The sequence below is a fragment of the Manis javanica genome, chromosome 8, assembly GCF_040802235.1.
Source record: "Manis javanica isolate MJ-LG chromosome 8, MJ_LKY, whole genome shotgun sequence".
Lineage (NCBI taxonomy): Eukaryota > Metazoa > Chordata > Mammalia > Pholidota > Manidae > Manis > Manis javanica.
This window is the reverse complement of record NC_133163.1, coordinates 29,233,084-29,248,009: the sequence shown is the minus strand read 5'-3', so window position 1 is coordinate 29,248,009 and position 14,926 is coordinate 29,233,084. Positions and strand designations below refer to the sequence as shown.

At 41.9% G+C, this 14,926-nt stretch overlaps 1 protein-coding gene and 1 non-coding gene across 4 annotated transcripts in view; one reads left to right on the top strand and one right to left on the bottom strand.

The window, feature by feature from the left end:
- Positions 1-14,926, top strand: part of RGS6 (regulator of G protein signaling 6) — a 530,176-nt gene that overhangs the window by 156,042 nt on the left and 359,208 nt on the right. The window lies entirely within an intron of this gene.
- On the bottom strand, positions 708-814 carry LOC118970414 (U6 spliceosomal RNA). Its single transcript, XR_005058333.2, has one exon. It is a non-coding gene; the product is annotated as a U6 spliceosomal RNA (small nuclear RNA).

The following is a 14,926-nucleotide window of genomic DNA, read 5'->3' as shown; positions in this document are numbered from 1 at the left end:
GTGTATCCCTCTGCTTTTCCTGCATGTTGACTGCTGGATAGAGAGGCCTCATCAGATCCAAGCTTGATCCTTTTGCCAAGCCTATAGGTGGTACTGAGTTCTTTCATGAGGAGCCATAGGATGCCTAGTTTTATTGTTCTTTGATTTAGCAACCATAGGTGTTCAATGCCTGAATCTATAGGAGTTCTATATTGGCAATATTCTGTCATTTCATTTTCATTCAGTAGCTGGAATAGTTTATATAGAATAAATTTATATCACTATATGGCTATCCAGTGATATATTCCTACATGAAAAGCAGATTAAATGCTCATTTTTACTTTTATTTACCTAGTTTTGAAGATGGCAGATTGCTTCCCCATTATGTTCAGAAGGTGACCAATTATTATTTTTTTAAATAATAATGAACTACTAGGTTTAAGTATACTGGGAGAGTATCAAAAAATGGCCAACCATAAAGCTCGAATTTTCCCATTCTTTGGCCAGTGGGAGGCTTTTCAACTTGATTCCTGATTCCTTTTGATACAACCTCATACTCAGTCTTTCCTTTTTTTGTTTCAGTCTCATCTTGCATATTTTTTGCCCCAGATTGAGAATCAACCATTTCTCCAAGAGACGTCTCTCTCTTTTAATGGGAAAATAATAAATGAAACCACAGGCTAGACACACAGGGTGCTGGCTTTGTCCTTTTTTTTTTTTTTTTTTTTTAAAATACGGAACACTTCACGAATTTGCGTATCATCCTTGCGCAGGGGCCATGCTAATCTTCTCTGTATCGTTCCAATTTTAGTATATGTGCTGCCGAAGCGAGCACTGGCTTTGTCCTTTTTTTCCCACATCTTTTCCATGACAGAGCTGGGAAATACTTCTATCTGCAAATCTTCTTCTAGAACTATATATAGATACAATGAAATTTTACATATTATAATTAAGTATGTGTATAAATATATGTAAAGTTAACATACTTCATAAATTTCTCCTGATATTTACAGCTCAGGACTACAGATAGGGTTTTTGTTTAACCTCTTCTATATGGCATCTGTATCTCCTTTCTTCCACACTAAGAATCTTGTTTCTCAAGGATTTAGGAGATGCTAGATTAGAATATTCCATAATTATTCATTTGCTCTATTTGCTATTACACATGCAATATTATTACTACCACCAACAATTATGATTACTAAAAAGAGTTCAACGTTTTCTGTGCATATGCTATTTCCATTTTCCCTTAATACTTACGGTTATACCTAATCTGTTTTATCAGACAATAGTTATTACATGCTATACTCTCTTCCATTTAATAGTCCTTTAAATGTTAATGCTTAATTTTATAGACTTAATGTTTACCACCATCTCATTTGTTTGTCTGAAACTCCTTCCCTAATAGATTCCTTAGGAAGGGTTAGGTTTGGTTTTGCTGGATATAAAATCCTTGGCTTGTATTTTTTTTCCTGGTACCTTAAATATGTTACTCAGTTTTCTTCTGGCATAAAACATGGTCTATATTGGCCTATGTTATAAAATTCTGATGATAATTTAATTTTTAAGTCATATTCTCTTTGTGTTTAGGAGCTCAAAGAGATTTTTATTTTTCTTTAAAGTCTTGAAATTTTACTATCATTTTACTAACCAACTCAGAACTCCCTAGTTGTTAAAATGATTATAGAACTTTGGACTCTAGAACTTGAGAGATATAGTATTTTTGGAGCTGGGACAAGAAATCATAAATGTAATTATGATAAATAAGGAAAAGAACTGTCTTTAAAATAGATAATGGAGTGTAATTCAGAGATCAATAAATGTCTGCTATTTGTCTTGCCCAATTACAGAGCAAAATAAGGATGATGATAATACAAAGAAGTAAATGTGATCTGAAACAGGAGTAGGCTAATCAACACAGTTTCATCTCCTTTTCAGGACATATAGTTTATTTATTTCTTCATAAAGTGAAGTAATTTATATAGTTCCCTACAATGAACAGACACTCTCTTAGGTGCTTTACGAATAGGTTGACCCTTGCCTGTCTGGCACACCTCACAATGCTATCATATATCAAAATCACACACAGAGGGTCTGAGATAATATGGTGAAGGAAAGTGAGAGAGAAGTTACTTCGAGACTTAGACCTCAAGCCTGTGCTTCCTTGACTCCTAGTCCAAGATTCCTTCTACCACAACATTCTAGCTGATCACTAAAGTATTAGCAAGAAGCATTTTTTTAGGCAGAAAGAAAACTCCTGATGTGCAATGGATGCTATTTTTTTCAAGAATATTGTGAATTCTCCTTTCTTAAAAATGAGTGTTGCAGCTGTCACTGTTGAGTTGATTTGTTCAGACTCACATATACTATTCACTGAGAGACTTTCTGCATTCTAGAGCTCATCGGCTGCTTTTGCATCCATGTTCTTATTTAAACCTCACCACCTGGCAAAGTATTATCATCATCCCTAGTCTACACACTAGAAGACTTAACACAACTTAAAGTTTGCTGCCCCAAATTACCCTGCTAATAAACTAGATAGATGGAAACAGATTATCTCTTATTTTTAAAGTGTTCTGGGCAACAGATAATAGCCTCTAGTCTTCAATGTGGACACACAGTCTGTGTGCTCCGTTACCCTTCCCTTGGCCCCACTGCACACATGTGCATGCGTGTGCACACACGTAAAGGAGAGGAGGGAAGTACCCTGGTTGATTATCTTGGAAGGAAGCCTGTTCCATTTAATCGGTCTTGTAGAGGGAGGCAGCCACTTGTATTTTCTTGCCTTTTCCCTTTCTGTATTCCTCCCTATTTAACAATTCATTGAGAATCAGTGTACTTCCAGTGTGTCTTCCTTACTCATGCCAATATGCATATCCTGGTACCATATTCTAGGTACAATTTCTATGTGAACTCTTTAGAACCTGTTGCTTTAATGTCCAGAGCTATAGAATAGGCAATAACTAAAACCAGAAATGTTTAGGGCACAGAAACTTTTTGTCTGATCCTTTATAGCCACTGGCCCAGAAAATCATCACAAGGACCCTGTGAGGCTGTAAGGCAGGACCGCCTGCACTTGGCCAGGCCTTCGTCTTTTCAAGTGCTAGTTGTGTCCACCAGCTTCCTCACTTGTCTCCTTGTTTTGATCTTTACCTTTCTGAAATCCACTGAGCATGCTAAGTAACTCAAGCCCTAAACTTCTTTTGCTAGGTCCTGTCTAGCTCACATTGATGAGTTCTCACTGCTCCCCAGATCCAATCGGAATGCCTGCCTAGCTTTCAAGACTCTAATCTTGTCCTCCCTGAGCTCTGGGCGGAGCGCCTACATTTATAATGGTCTGTAATCCTTCTCGTCCTTCCACTTGCCTCTCTCTGCCCCCCTTTTGCTTATACTGAGTAACATTTTCTTTTCCAGAGTTACTGTAAAAAGAAATCGATTCTTTTAGCTAAAGTAAATTACATCCAATTCTCCTTACATGGAAAAAAGGCACTAACATGCTGACAGATACCATCTCGGGATTGGATGGATGTTCTTGCTGTTTTCCTTCCAGCATGATTAGAAACAAGTTTAACTGGTGAATGTCCAATCCATATGGAGGGCAAGTGGGAACTAATGCTAAATTCATATACCTCCAAGTAGAACTCACAGTGTTTCTATATAATTTGCCACTTATAAATTATAAATCTCAGACTCACCTACAAAGATAGGAAGGGTCATATACTCTGTCCACATTTCTCTTTAAAGTACAGTTTGACAGAGCCATATAAACATGTGAAAAGGCCTATGAAAATTTCTAGAATATAGTAGGACCTTAAAAATTCCAATTGCCATTATATATTATTCATGACACCGTCAGTGATGTTTTGACAAAATGCCTTCTCCTGACAGAGCTTACAACCTCCAGATCAAGAGACCTGGGGAGGAACACATTTGTGTGTGTGTGGCCAGCAGCATTGATTGGGTGTGTGTAGCTCAAGGGAGCTCCAAATAGCCATTTAGCATGGACCCAAACAGGGAGACTCAGAGGAGCATTCAGACCATTTGCAAATAATGGCACGCCCATAAAAGCTGACTGACCTGGCACCTTCAAGTAGTGATCTCGTAGTCAGTCCACATCCAGAATGTTTCTTAATTCAAAATATTAAAGAAGCTGAATGGGTCATTCTCTACTGCCAATTTCTCGGTTTTGCCTTCCTCCTTGGCCACTGTGCTGTTTGTCTCTTTGTTATAATCCTTCTGAGAGACCAGAATCCACAAGCAGTGCTCTGGGTCTTAGGGAAATATGGCTGTAAAATGTACGAGGTTTGTTCCAATGGTACTTGTCTCACTGGGCAGATGGTGGCATTTACCATGTTGATCGGCAAGGAGCGTTTGCATTCCCAGGCACAGATGGGTTGGGAGGCCCTTCCAGCAGCAAAACATCCACCCCTGCAACACACCACGGCAGCCAGCTAGCCGCTCCTGTTTCCTTCCGGTAGCACTTGTGCTTGTGTTTCCTTCTGGTTGCCCATGGTGATGGTCATGAGAATCTGTCCTGATGCATGCCCCCTGTGAGGCTGTCAAGGCTTCAAGGGCAGGAACCTGGCTTCTGCTCCAGGGATAAAGAGGTTCTGCACTATGTTCAAGGTCACCAAGCAGCTGAGTGGCAGTGACACAGGATTTTAAGCCTCATTCATGAATCTCTAGAGACCAGGCTCTTAATTAGAAGACCTGCCATGTCATAGAAATCATAATGGTCCTCTGAGGGCAGAATAATGGGTGTGAAATAGTCCATCATCCCATGATAATTGCAGTTGTAATTGTTTATTGGGTTCTTACAAACTGCATTAATCATTTTATAGACATTATTTCAGTTAATCCTTCCAACAGTCCTATGCATAGATAATACGTGATGAAGAAACTGAGGTTCACAGAAGTTAAGAGACCAGCCAGATCACACAACTAGTGAGTAACTCCAACTTTAACCCAGATTGGTCTGATTCCAAAGCCCTGGTCTTGTCTACTGTGCTTGAGTACTACTGGCATAAACAGGTCTTGGACATCCAGAAACTGCAGACTGGGAGTCGTTTATCTGTGTGTCTCTGGCACTTTACTGAAGCCCAAGCCCTGTAGATCATTTGTGTTACCTTGAACATAAGAAAACACACAAAGATATGAGCATATTTTTAAACATACATATGACTTGTCATTCACCTGAATCAAATTGTAAGAAATAATGCTATGTGTTGTCCCACTTGTCATTTGCAGTCAGGGGGGGCACTCGGGAAGGACTGTTAAAAACAATGAGCTATAGCCTCTCTCAAGCCCCTGAAACCAGCCACTTCTCATGAGGATCCTGGGAAGGGCGTGACTCTGCCAAGTCCACCCCACCAAGAGGCTCATTATGGCGGTGGGGAGGGGGGCAATGGGTGAAATGTTGCCTTCTTTCAGTGTACCCTGGGTTTTTATACATATCCTTACTTGATCAACCTCAGAGGCTGATTAACCAAGCATTTGGCATTATTATTCCCTTTTTCTTCACATAGGAAGGAACTGAATCTCAAGGGTGGTTAGATTGACAAAGAGAGGATCTGAACTAGGCACTTCTGTTTTCTGATCTAATGTACTTCCTGTTAGAATAATTGCTTTCCAGCTGTGGAGGTGCCTCAGAAGCTATGACAAGTGGGACAGGGGCCTCAAAAATGATATCGGGCCTCAGATGGGACAGATCCACTTGCTTCTGATTGATTCATAGGGATGTGCATGCAGTTTTGTTTCATAAAGGGTTCTGACATTCTAACAGGTTTCTGTTGCTGTGCAACAAACCACTACCCAAACCTAGTTGGTCATTGTGCATGCCTGTGTGGGTTGGTGGGGTCTGGCCAGGCTGCTGTTCTTCAGACCACAGCAGTGGGCTAGCTCTCTTATTGCAGGTGTGGGTCAGCTGGAATGGTTCTGCTCCATAGTCCTCTGATCCTCTTTGGACCAGTGGTATGGCTAGGGCATGGTTTTTACCTCTTCTTCCAGACTGAGGCTTGGAACTGGGACACCATCAATTCCAAAGCAAGCCACATGGCCAAGCCCTAGGTCAAGGAGTGGGGCAGTACACTGCTCATTATGAGGCTGTGTCAAGGGCATGGCTGCAGAGGGGGGGAAGAGTTAGGCCAATAATGCAGCCTACCACAACTAATTTAAAAAATTTTAATATCACTACATTGTTTACATTTGAAAGCAATTAAAGGCCTTTAAGCTGCATGTATCTGTAGGGTTTACCAGAAATAGCTGTATAAGTAAAGGACAGGAGATTTGCACCAGGAGAGAATCAGGCCGGAGGAATGTTGCTTGTGAGTGGCTGCCAGCTTGGGTTGTGGTCAATACTCTCATCTTTTAATTGCTTGCTCAGGTTTAGTATGTGTAAGAGAGACAGAGACGAGATACAAACATCCCTCTGCCTACCAACTTATCAGCTTCCAGCCTTGTTTTTACCTGAATGCTTTCCCTTCCCCCCATCCCTGCTATTCCCCAGCATACATATCAGGTTGGTCTATAGATCCGGGTTCTCTCTGCCACCACCTCCTTGGTCGTCGGTGTCAGCCTCACTGCTGAGCTCTAAACCTTCATCTGCTGAAAGTCATTCTTAGGTGGTTTGTACCTTCTGACCCTAGGCTGACTAATTTGCCTTCATAAACTGTCAGATTCTGCTAAGGTCATTTAATTGTGTCTTCTTTGTAATGCGGTTCAAGAAAAATGGATAAGAGGCCAAACAATGAGAAATCTGCCCTGGAACACAACATGCCAGCTGTGTTCCATTTCATCATTGAAAAAGTGGTGCAGGAGTTACCAAGTAGAATATTTATTAAAATGGACCTCCAGGAGGAATTTGTAAAGATAAATGCAAACTATTTAAATGCATGGAATTATAGTAACACAATAAAGATTAATTCTGGAGGACTGAGGCAGATGGACTCTCCCCATCTTAGTTACTGCTGATTTTTCTAAAAAGTTTAATTACTTGAGTGACAGTCACTGAACGTCTGCGTGGGAGGGTGATTACCTTATGGGACATGTGGTCATGACAAAGGGCAACATGCAAATCATCAGGTGATACAGAAAGCCATGCATCCAGTTTGTTTAGTCAGAATCAGTTTCAGTGATGTTTAAAAAGGTGGGAAGAATCAAAACCATAGGCACTATATAAGTATGACCACTTTATCTGATTTAGCAAGTCATTTTCTAATTATTTGCAGTAAAAGCTGTGTTTCTGTATGACAAACTCCATCTCCTTCTAGTAAGATTCTGTCCACCTGGGTCTCAGTTATGTAGCAATCTCATCATTGTGGACCCTGTCTCAGAATACAGAAGGATGTGGAAAGGCCATCAAATCATCAACCCTTGTGTCTCTGTCAGGGTTTGATCAGAGAAGCAGAGCTGGTAGGACTTACCTGGATTTCACTTATGCAGTTGTGGGATCTGGTTGAACAGTCAATGGAAGGTCGTAGCATCTGTGACTGCTGCTGGGGCCCTAAGGTCAGCAGGTGGTCATGAGGAGGAAAGATGGACTGGAAGTCTTGAGAGTAAGTGAGAGTCATAAGGATGGACTGGAACCCACACTGGTCTCCTGCTGCCTTCAAGCAACTTTCACAACAGGGACAACCTCCAGGAGAAGCTGGCTGACCTTCTTCATGGAATGAAGCATGCACCTGGCCAGGAGTCAGAGAAGGTGAAGGAGGAGTTTTGGGAAGGGATGGACAGGTCCATTTGCTGCCTCTCAACAACTAGGTGACCAGAAGATAAATGATAACCACAGAGTTGCAAGAGCACCAGACACCCTGCGCTGATTCTCCAATGCAGAAAGAAAGACTATAGCTGCTGTTTTGCCTCCTTCTTTCAAATGCCTCCTGTGGTCCATGCTAACCCAGAACTGTGCAGGAGAGGGAAGTCTGGGAAACAGTTTCAGTAATGCGATAGGAATCTACCATATTTAGTTGCACTAAACCCATTTGTCGCATGCGGCCCACCAGACTGGAATAATCCCTGTTGGTTCACCATTTTGTAAGGGCCACTCTTTACCTGGTTTGCCCAATTAGGGTACTGGGTTCTTACATGAAAACATCATTTCTGCATTGCCTGCTGAGGATCTGCTTACCTGATGGGAATCTTTTAACTCCTGAATTTGTAATGACATCAAAAGGATTATTGGAGAATAACCAGTAATACAGAGTAGCACACTCCTCTGATAGTCATATCTGAGTTGGCAATACATAAATATAAACAGGTATGAATATTATACACACATTTGTGCTACAAATAACATATAGATAGTGTTGTAAACATGGTCTGCCCATGACACCAGACAGTCCTCATCGGTGAAACTCAGGAGCAAGAGTAGCTTAATGGGTTAACAAATGTTGATGGAGCACCTACTGTGTTCAGGTTGGTGCTAAAGGCACAGGGGATACACCAGTTAGAAGACAGTGTCAGCCCTCTGGGGCTTCCATTCCATTCCTGGGGTCTCAGCCAAGGCACTGTGGGCCTTTGGAGCTTTGTAGTGGAGGATTGTTCGGCGCACCACAGAATGTTCAACACCTTGCAGGTGTCTTCCTCTAGATGCCAGTAGTCCTCCTTTATTCCTATCCTAGTTGAAATAACCAAAAATATCTATAGACATTGCCAAGTGTACTCTGGGGGATAAAATTGCCTCTAGTTGAGAACCCCTATTTCAGGGGGAAAGATGGATAATAAATACCACTGAGAAACTTTTAGGCATGATTAAGAGCATAAAAGACAACATGGTTACCTGACCACGTTCAGCGTAGTTGAGATCCTGTGGAACACTGGCACTGGATTTGAGATGCAAGCTGCCCTTCAGAGATCTGAGGCAAAACACTTCAAGCAGAAGGAAGAGCCAGCACCCAGGCCCTGGGTGGGGACAAGTTGGGGACATTGCAGCGTTGAAATGCCAGGGTGATTAGAGCACCCATAAATAAGGGGTGAGAATGGGGTGGGCCTTGACTTGGGGGCTTTGTTACAGAGGTCATGGTACAGTCTTCATTTAGCCCTGGCTACTCTGGGATATCATGGGAGAGATTTGATCAGGGGAGTGATGTAATCTGGTTTATTCTTTAAAAGGACTATGCTGGCCACTGTGTAGTGGATGGACAAATACCTCATTGTCCTGCAGTGTCAGACACTCTGCTCCTGCAGGGATCCCTGATAACAACCTGAAGCCCTGCTGTTTCCATCTGATAAGACTGATCAGCTAATAGTGGAGAGTTCTGAGTATCTGTGTCTGCCAACGATTGAAATTGGACTTGAAGATATGACACTTTCATCACTGATGTTTCTTAAATGCTGGCTACTTCTGTCTCTGGTCTTTCTATGTACACATTAAATATCCTTGCTACAAGTCCTGGGCCCCTACCTCACCCCCAACCCCAACCCTTTTAAAAACAGGCCTTCTGCAGCCTTTGGTGAACAACCACTTCTCCCTAAGGCTGTAATCCATTGATATTGAGTTTGAGTGAAATATGAAAGCCTCCCACCTGATTACTGCCCATAATATTCTTTTCCTTTTGATCAAAAGCCTTTACTCTGTTTTTTTTTTCTCTCCATCTATGCCCCTCCCTCACTCTCACACACACCCCATACCTTTACAAGGTTTTGCTCTTTACTGGTTTTATGCCCATTTACACTTGAATTACACAAGCATGAGCTTCATGCTCTTTGTTCATAGAGGAGGCACACTGTTTTCCCTGCAAAATTGTTTGCTTTCATTTTGGACATCATTTGCATTCACCTGGTTGTCTGTGTAGAAGGAGAAAAGGAGATGGCAAGAAGAGCCCTACTATAGGCAGTGGCAAGATCTGGCACCAGATGGCCTGTGAGCAGGACCGTACACCCACCCAGGATTGAAAAACATCTTCCTGAGGTCACAACAAGGTCAGTCACCCCAGACACCATCCCTAAGTCATCTGGAGGCATTTTTTTGTGTGACAGGCCAGCATGGCAGTGGATTTCCTAATACTCATAAGACATGGAGAAAGAATTAACTTCTTCTTAGCACAGTCTATTTAGCAATGCAGAAAAATGTTACAGTTTTTAGTTACTCTTTAATTAGAAATGATAAAAAAAAATTAGGGGTGGTTTTGGTGCCTTAAGAGTTATTTGGAGGAAAAAATTTAATCATGCAGAATGCTTTTCTAAAGGTTACTCCTCCAAATTTTATTATTTGGCATAGGTTCCAGTAGAAACTTCCAAAAGATGTTAATCCATTCCTTTGCTTTGATGCATGTTTTCTTGATGGATAATATCTATTTTTATGTTATGTTGTAAGGTTTCCAGGACACATAAAAATTGGAGGATATATGGTCAATGCAAACTAATTCTAAAGAGTAATGAGATTGATTCTGAGAGGTGGCGGAAAGAATACAGATTTCTTTGCTCAGTTTTCCTCAGTGAATGTAAAAAGGATGGGGAGCTCATGAAGGAGACATCTGAGTGGAGGAATAACTAAATAAGGTCAGACTGAGCTTTAGAACACAATGCTGGCTAGCAGTTGCTTTAGATCCCAGGCCAAATCTAGCACTGCCAGCACTTAGGAAGCATTTTTTGTTAGGTATTACTGGGCTTTGACAGGAAATCATACCACAGTTGTCCTAAAAGAAATTCAGCAATCATTTTATCCCACGAGCCCTTTGTGCTTGAGGTAGTTTGTGGGAGGCAAGATTTACAAAATTGACCGTGTATTTGAAAGGGCATTGAGGCAGGTAAGCTTGTGAATGAATGTTCCGTCGTTGTCCTTTACATTCTGCTCTTGCTGGAAACAACCTGAATTTTCACTTGGTTTAAAAATTCAGGAAAATAACAGTCATACATACTCTCAAATCAAATTCAGCCAGTATTGATTTTAGCCTCGCATGAGCAAGGGCTATTCTTGGCGCTATACATGAATCAAAGGAGGGAGAGAAGAAAAGGGTCTCTGGCTTTTGAGATTTAGGAGTGAGGATTTAGATACATGGACAAGTACAGGGGTTGCTGCTCACATGGGTAGCATATGTGTGCTAATGGATATGCAAACACATCCAGTGGGTTTAGGAAAGCTTCCAGATGTGTGCAGATTTCAATTTGGTTTAAAAACAAAGGATGGGACTTTAGCAGATGAGGTCAACAAGAATATTCTGGGAGCAGAAAGAGCTTGGGCAAGGTTGCAGAGCTGGACATTGCCTGTTTTGCTGTGTGAGAACAATGGATTCCTTTGATTGGAGCAGTGATTAGAGTGGAAATATTGGAGGTGGTGGTCTTTGAGAAACATCCAAACTGACTTGAAGATCAGTTGTATAGGTCTTGTTGATGGATCTATATTGTATTTTCTATGCAATGCAGGATCCATTAGAATGATTTGAATAGGAGAATGGAAAATTTAGAGGACATTAATAGATATAAACCATGAAATGTTTTCCTTGAAACCATTAAGGAATCAGATTCTTAGAGCTAAAGGGGACATTAGAGATTATCTATTGAGGTGGTTTTCAAATATTGTGTAGAAACCTTCCTTCAAATGACATCTTACACAAATGCTTCATCCATAAAACAGATGGCAGAGCAGTTCCAGTGGAAACATGATGGGCAGAGTCTTGCATTTGCTGTTTTCTCCTCTCTTTTCTCCTGTAGCAATCCCCAGGGTACCTGCATAGAAAGCTTATAGCACGGGACAACCGGCCATTTTAAAAACCAAGTCACTCAAAAGAAATGAAAACACATGTCTACAAAAAGACATGCATGATAATGGTACTTGCTGATTTATAATAGCTGACATCTGGACCCAGCCCAAATGTCTGTCAGCAGGGGGATAAACAAACTGCGGTGTCCTTACGTGATGGAGTACCACTCAGCAGTGAAAGGCATGCCCTCCAGATACACGTAACAACGTTGATGAATCCCAGAAACATTAAGTGAAAGAAGCATAACACAAGAGTACATCTTCTCTGATTCCATTTATATGAATCCAGGAACTTGTCAAAACAACCTATTGGGAAAGAAATCAGAAAGTGGGGGGCAGGGTGGAGGATGGACTCAGAGGGGGACAAGAGAACTCTCTGGAGTGTTGAAATCTTCTGCATCTTGTTTTGCATGATGGTTTCATTTGTGTTTTCAATTGTCACAACTCATCAAACAGAACACCAAAATGTATGCATTTTACTGTATGTTCATCATGCCTTAATTCATACAAGCAGATTGTCAAAGGTCCCTGGAAAGCTGTGCAGTTCCCGTAGCCAGTTATGAGAAAGACTAGCGGCTGGCACTTAGGTTTTCTAGATTTCTGGTCCAGTGTTTTTCACTGTATCTCCCTCCCTTAGAGTCATGCAACTGCTTCACCAACATAACATCAAGGCTGACTCACCACCACCCCCAGCTACCCCCAACTAGCTCAAAAATTTCACTGTTGCTGAGAAATATTAACTTGACAGCACTGTAGAGTTTCTGACTCAGTTTTTTTTTTTAATTTTTCTGTGATGAAACCAGAACTGGTGAACATAGCCACACTTTCCTTATACCATGCTTCATCTTTATTGCCAGCCTATTGATAAACAGCAGTCTATTCCATAGCCATGGTGGGCTTGTGTGACTTAGGATGAGAATGGAGCAGGGGAGAAGGCATTGGTGGCTTCCATTGTAAACCTGTCTACACTGGTGGAGTGTCAACTGTCAAGGCACACCTGCCATTGGACAGTCTAGAGGCCCCCCCACACAGGGGTGCCATTCAGCCCCATCAGTGGTTACCCCCAGAGTACCACATGCTGCTATGCTATTTGGCCTGTATGCTGAGAGCATCGTTTTAGAAGAAGGTGGGAGGTGTGGGAGTTGGTTACTACCTTCTTGCTCACTGAAGCAATGGATGCAGGGCAGCACCCATGAATTGCTGACTGCTCTCCAAGAGGGTCTATCTTTCTTACCCTCCTGAGCCTTTGGCTGGCGTGTGCTGGGTTCCAATGCCCATTCAGAGTGTCACACATGTTCATGTCAGGCTCTCTCACTCTGCTGAGAACTTCTCAAGGACTGTACTTCATCATCTTTACGTTCTCAGTACCCACAGTAGTGCCTTAGTCTGGAAAGATGGATCTTAGCAGGGAGCTATTTTTGCCCCCATCATCCCAGGAGACATTTGTCTGGACATTTTTTTGGTTGCCAAAAACCTGGGGCAAAATGTTAGGGCAGAGCAAGCCTTCAGCTGACAAAGCAGAGCACCCAGCGCGGTCGCCCGCAGCCTGCCAACTGAGGACTTATGTGCCTGCCACTCTTGCAGGGACAGAAACCCTCCAGAAGGAGTATCGTTTCTCATAATACACTGAATGTGGGCAGCATCCATGCAGCGCCTTGCACTAAAGCTCTTTGGCACCGGTGGAGTTGGACCCCGCTAGGTCTGTATGTGGCGCAGAGTCAGTCCCCAGTGCACGATCCAGCAGACCTAGCTCAAGATAACTGTCACCGACACTGACGAATAGCGCTTCTGCACTCTCTCCACTGCTCCCCTCTAGGTGTCACTTCTGCCAAAGTTTCCGGTGAAAGCAAAACAGCGCCAATAGGTAGCAGTCAATGGCTTTGCTAATCATAATTCTCCACGGCACAGAATAAATAGGTCTCCACAACAAGAAAATTATGCAGCCTCCAATGTCAATAGTGCCAAGGTTGAGAAGCCCTAATCTAGAATATAGTCTATCGGACAGAAGAAGATAGGCCAGCCACCATCACGGAATCACTGCTCACCCCGGGCCCGGGCCTGACTCCCATATGACTGGCCTCTCAGCTTCTGTTATTGTTTCTGATTCCCTGGGCATCAGAGTAAGACTGTTCAAGATTTGGGGATGGGAGTGTGTCTGACCCCTTAGCTGCCACTAGCCACATGGCAATAACCTTTTGCCAGAGTTTGAACTAGTCCATCTCTTAAGCCAATGTTGCCTTGATGTAGTTTTAGATCCCTATAACCAGAATAATAGGGGCCCTTGGCAAAAATCATGCAGATCTGCCTGCTCTGCTCTTAAGGGGTCTGTCGGGGTGGAACATGAACTCAGATTAAATTTACTTGCCCAAAGCCTCACAGCTGGTGTGACTTGGAGCCACAGTGAAATCCAGTTTGTCAGAAGACCTCCAAAGCTACCATTTGTCTGTACACATGGTTTCCTTTTGGGCTTTCTTGAATTTCATTAACATTAAATGTCTCCACCTCTCCCTAGTAAAACGGATTTCCTTTTGTCACAGATTCTCTAGGAACCTTGGTTCAGTACTTATTTAGCCTCTTGAATAAGCGCAGGACCTCACCTTTCTTGTTAAGCTCCATTGTCTGTGTCTGCGTCTGGATCAGGCTGACACTCAGGGCTCTAGTTTATCTTCCTGTTCATTCTGTGCCCTTGATAAGAATCTTGCTTTTGTTTAAGTCAGAAACTGAAATTTAGAAAAAAATGGAGAATGAAAAGAAAAACCAAATATTTTCTAGTTAGGATATTAATTATGTGAGTGCAAGGCACTTATAATTCTCTTATCTTTAAAATGATAAACAAGATTGCCTTCTATATCTTAAAATGTATGATCATAGGGTTAGTTTTTTAAATTCTAACCTATCCATCTTTCTTCATTTAAATCTTCAGTGTGGGAATTAAGAAAGAAAAATTGTTCTAAGAAAAGGCAAATTATGAAATACAGTTTTAAACTCTGAGTGTGGATTGGGAAGCTATTTCTTACTTCTCTAAAAGTACTAGCTTCCCAGACAGTTTCTGCCTCAGTTTCCACATGTTTTAATGAGAGGACCAAAAACAGAACATAATCATACATGACATGATCATGTTAAGAGTATGATTGGTGCTTTGGAAACCTGGTGTGATAACAATCAAACTTAAAATCAGGTAAATTAGAAGTCATCTTTTGTTTTTGGGATGAAAAGTATTTTTAATGCTGAAAGATTTACTAAGAGGTT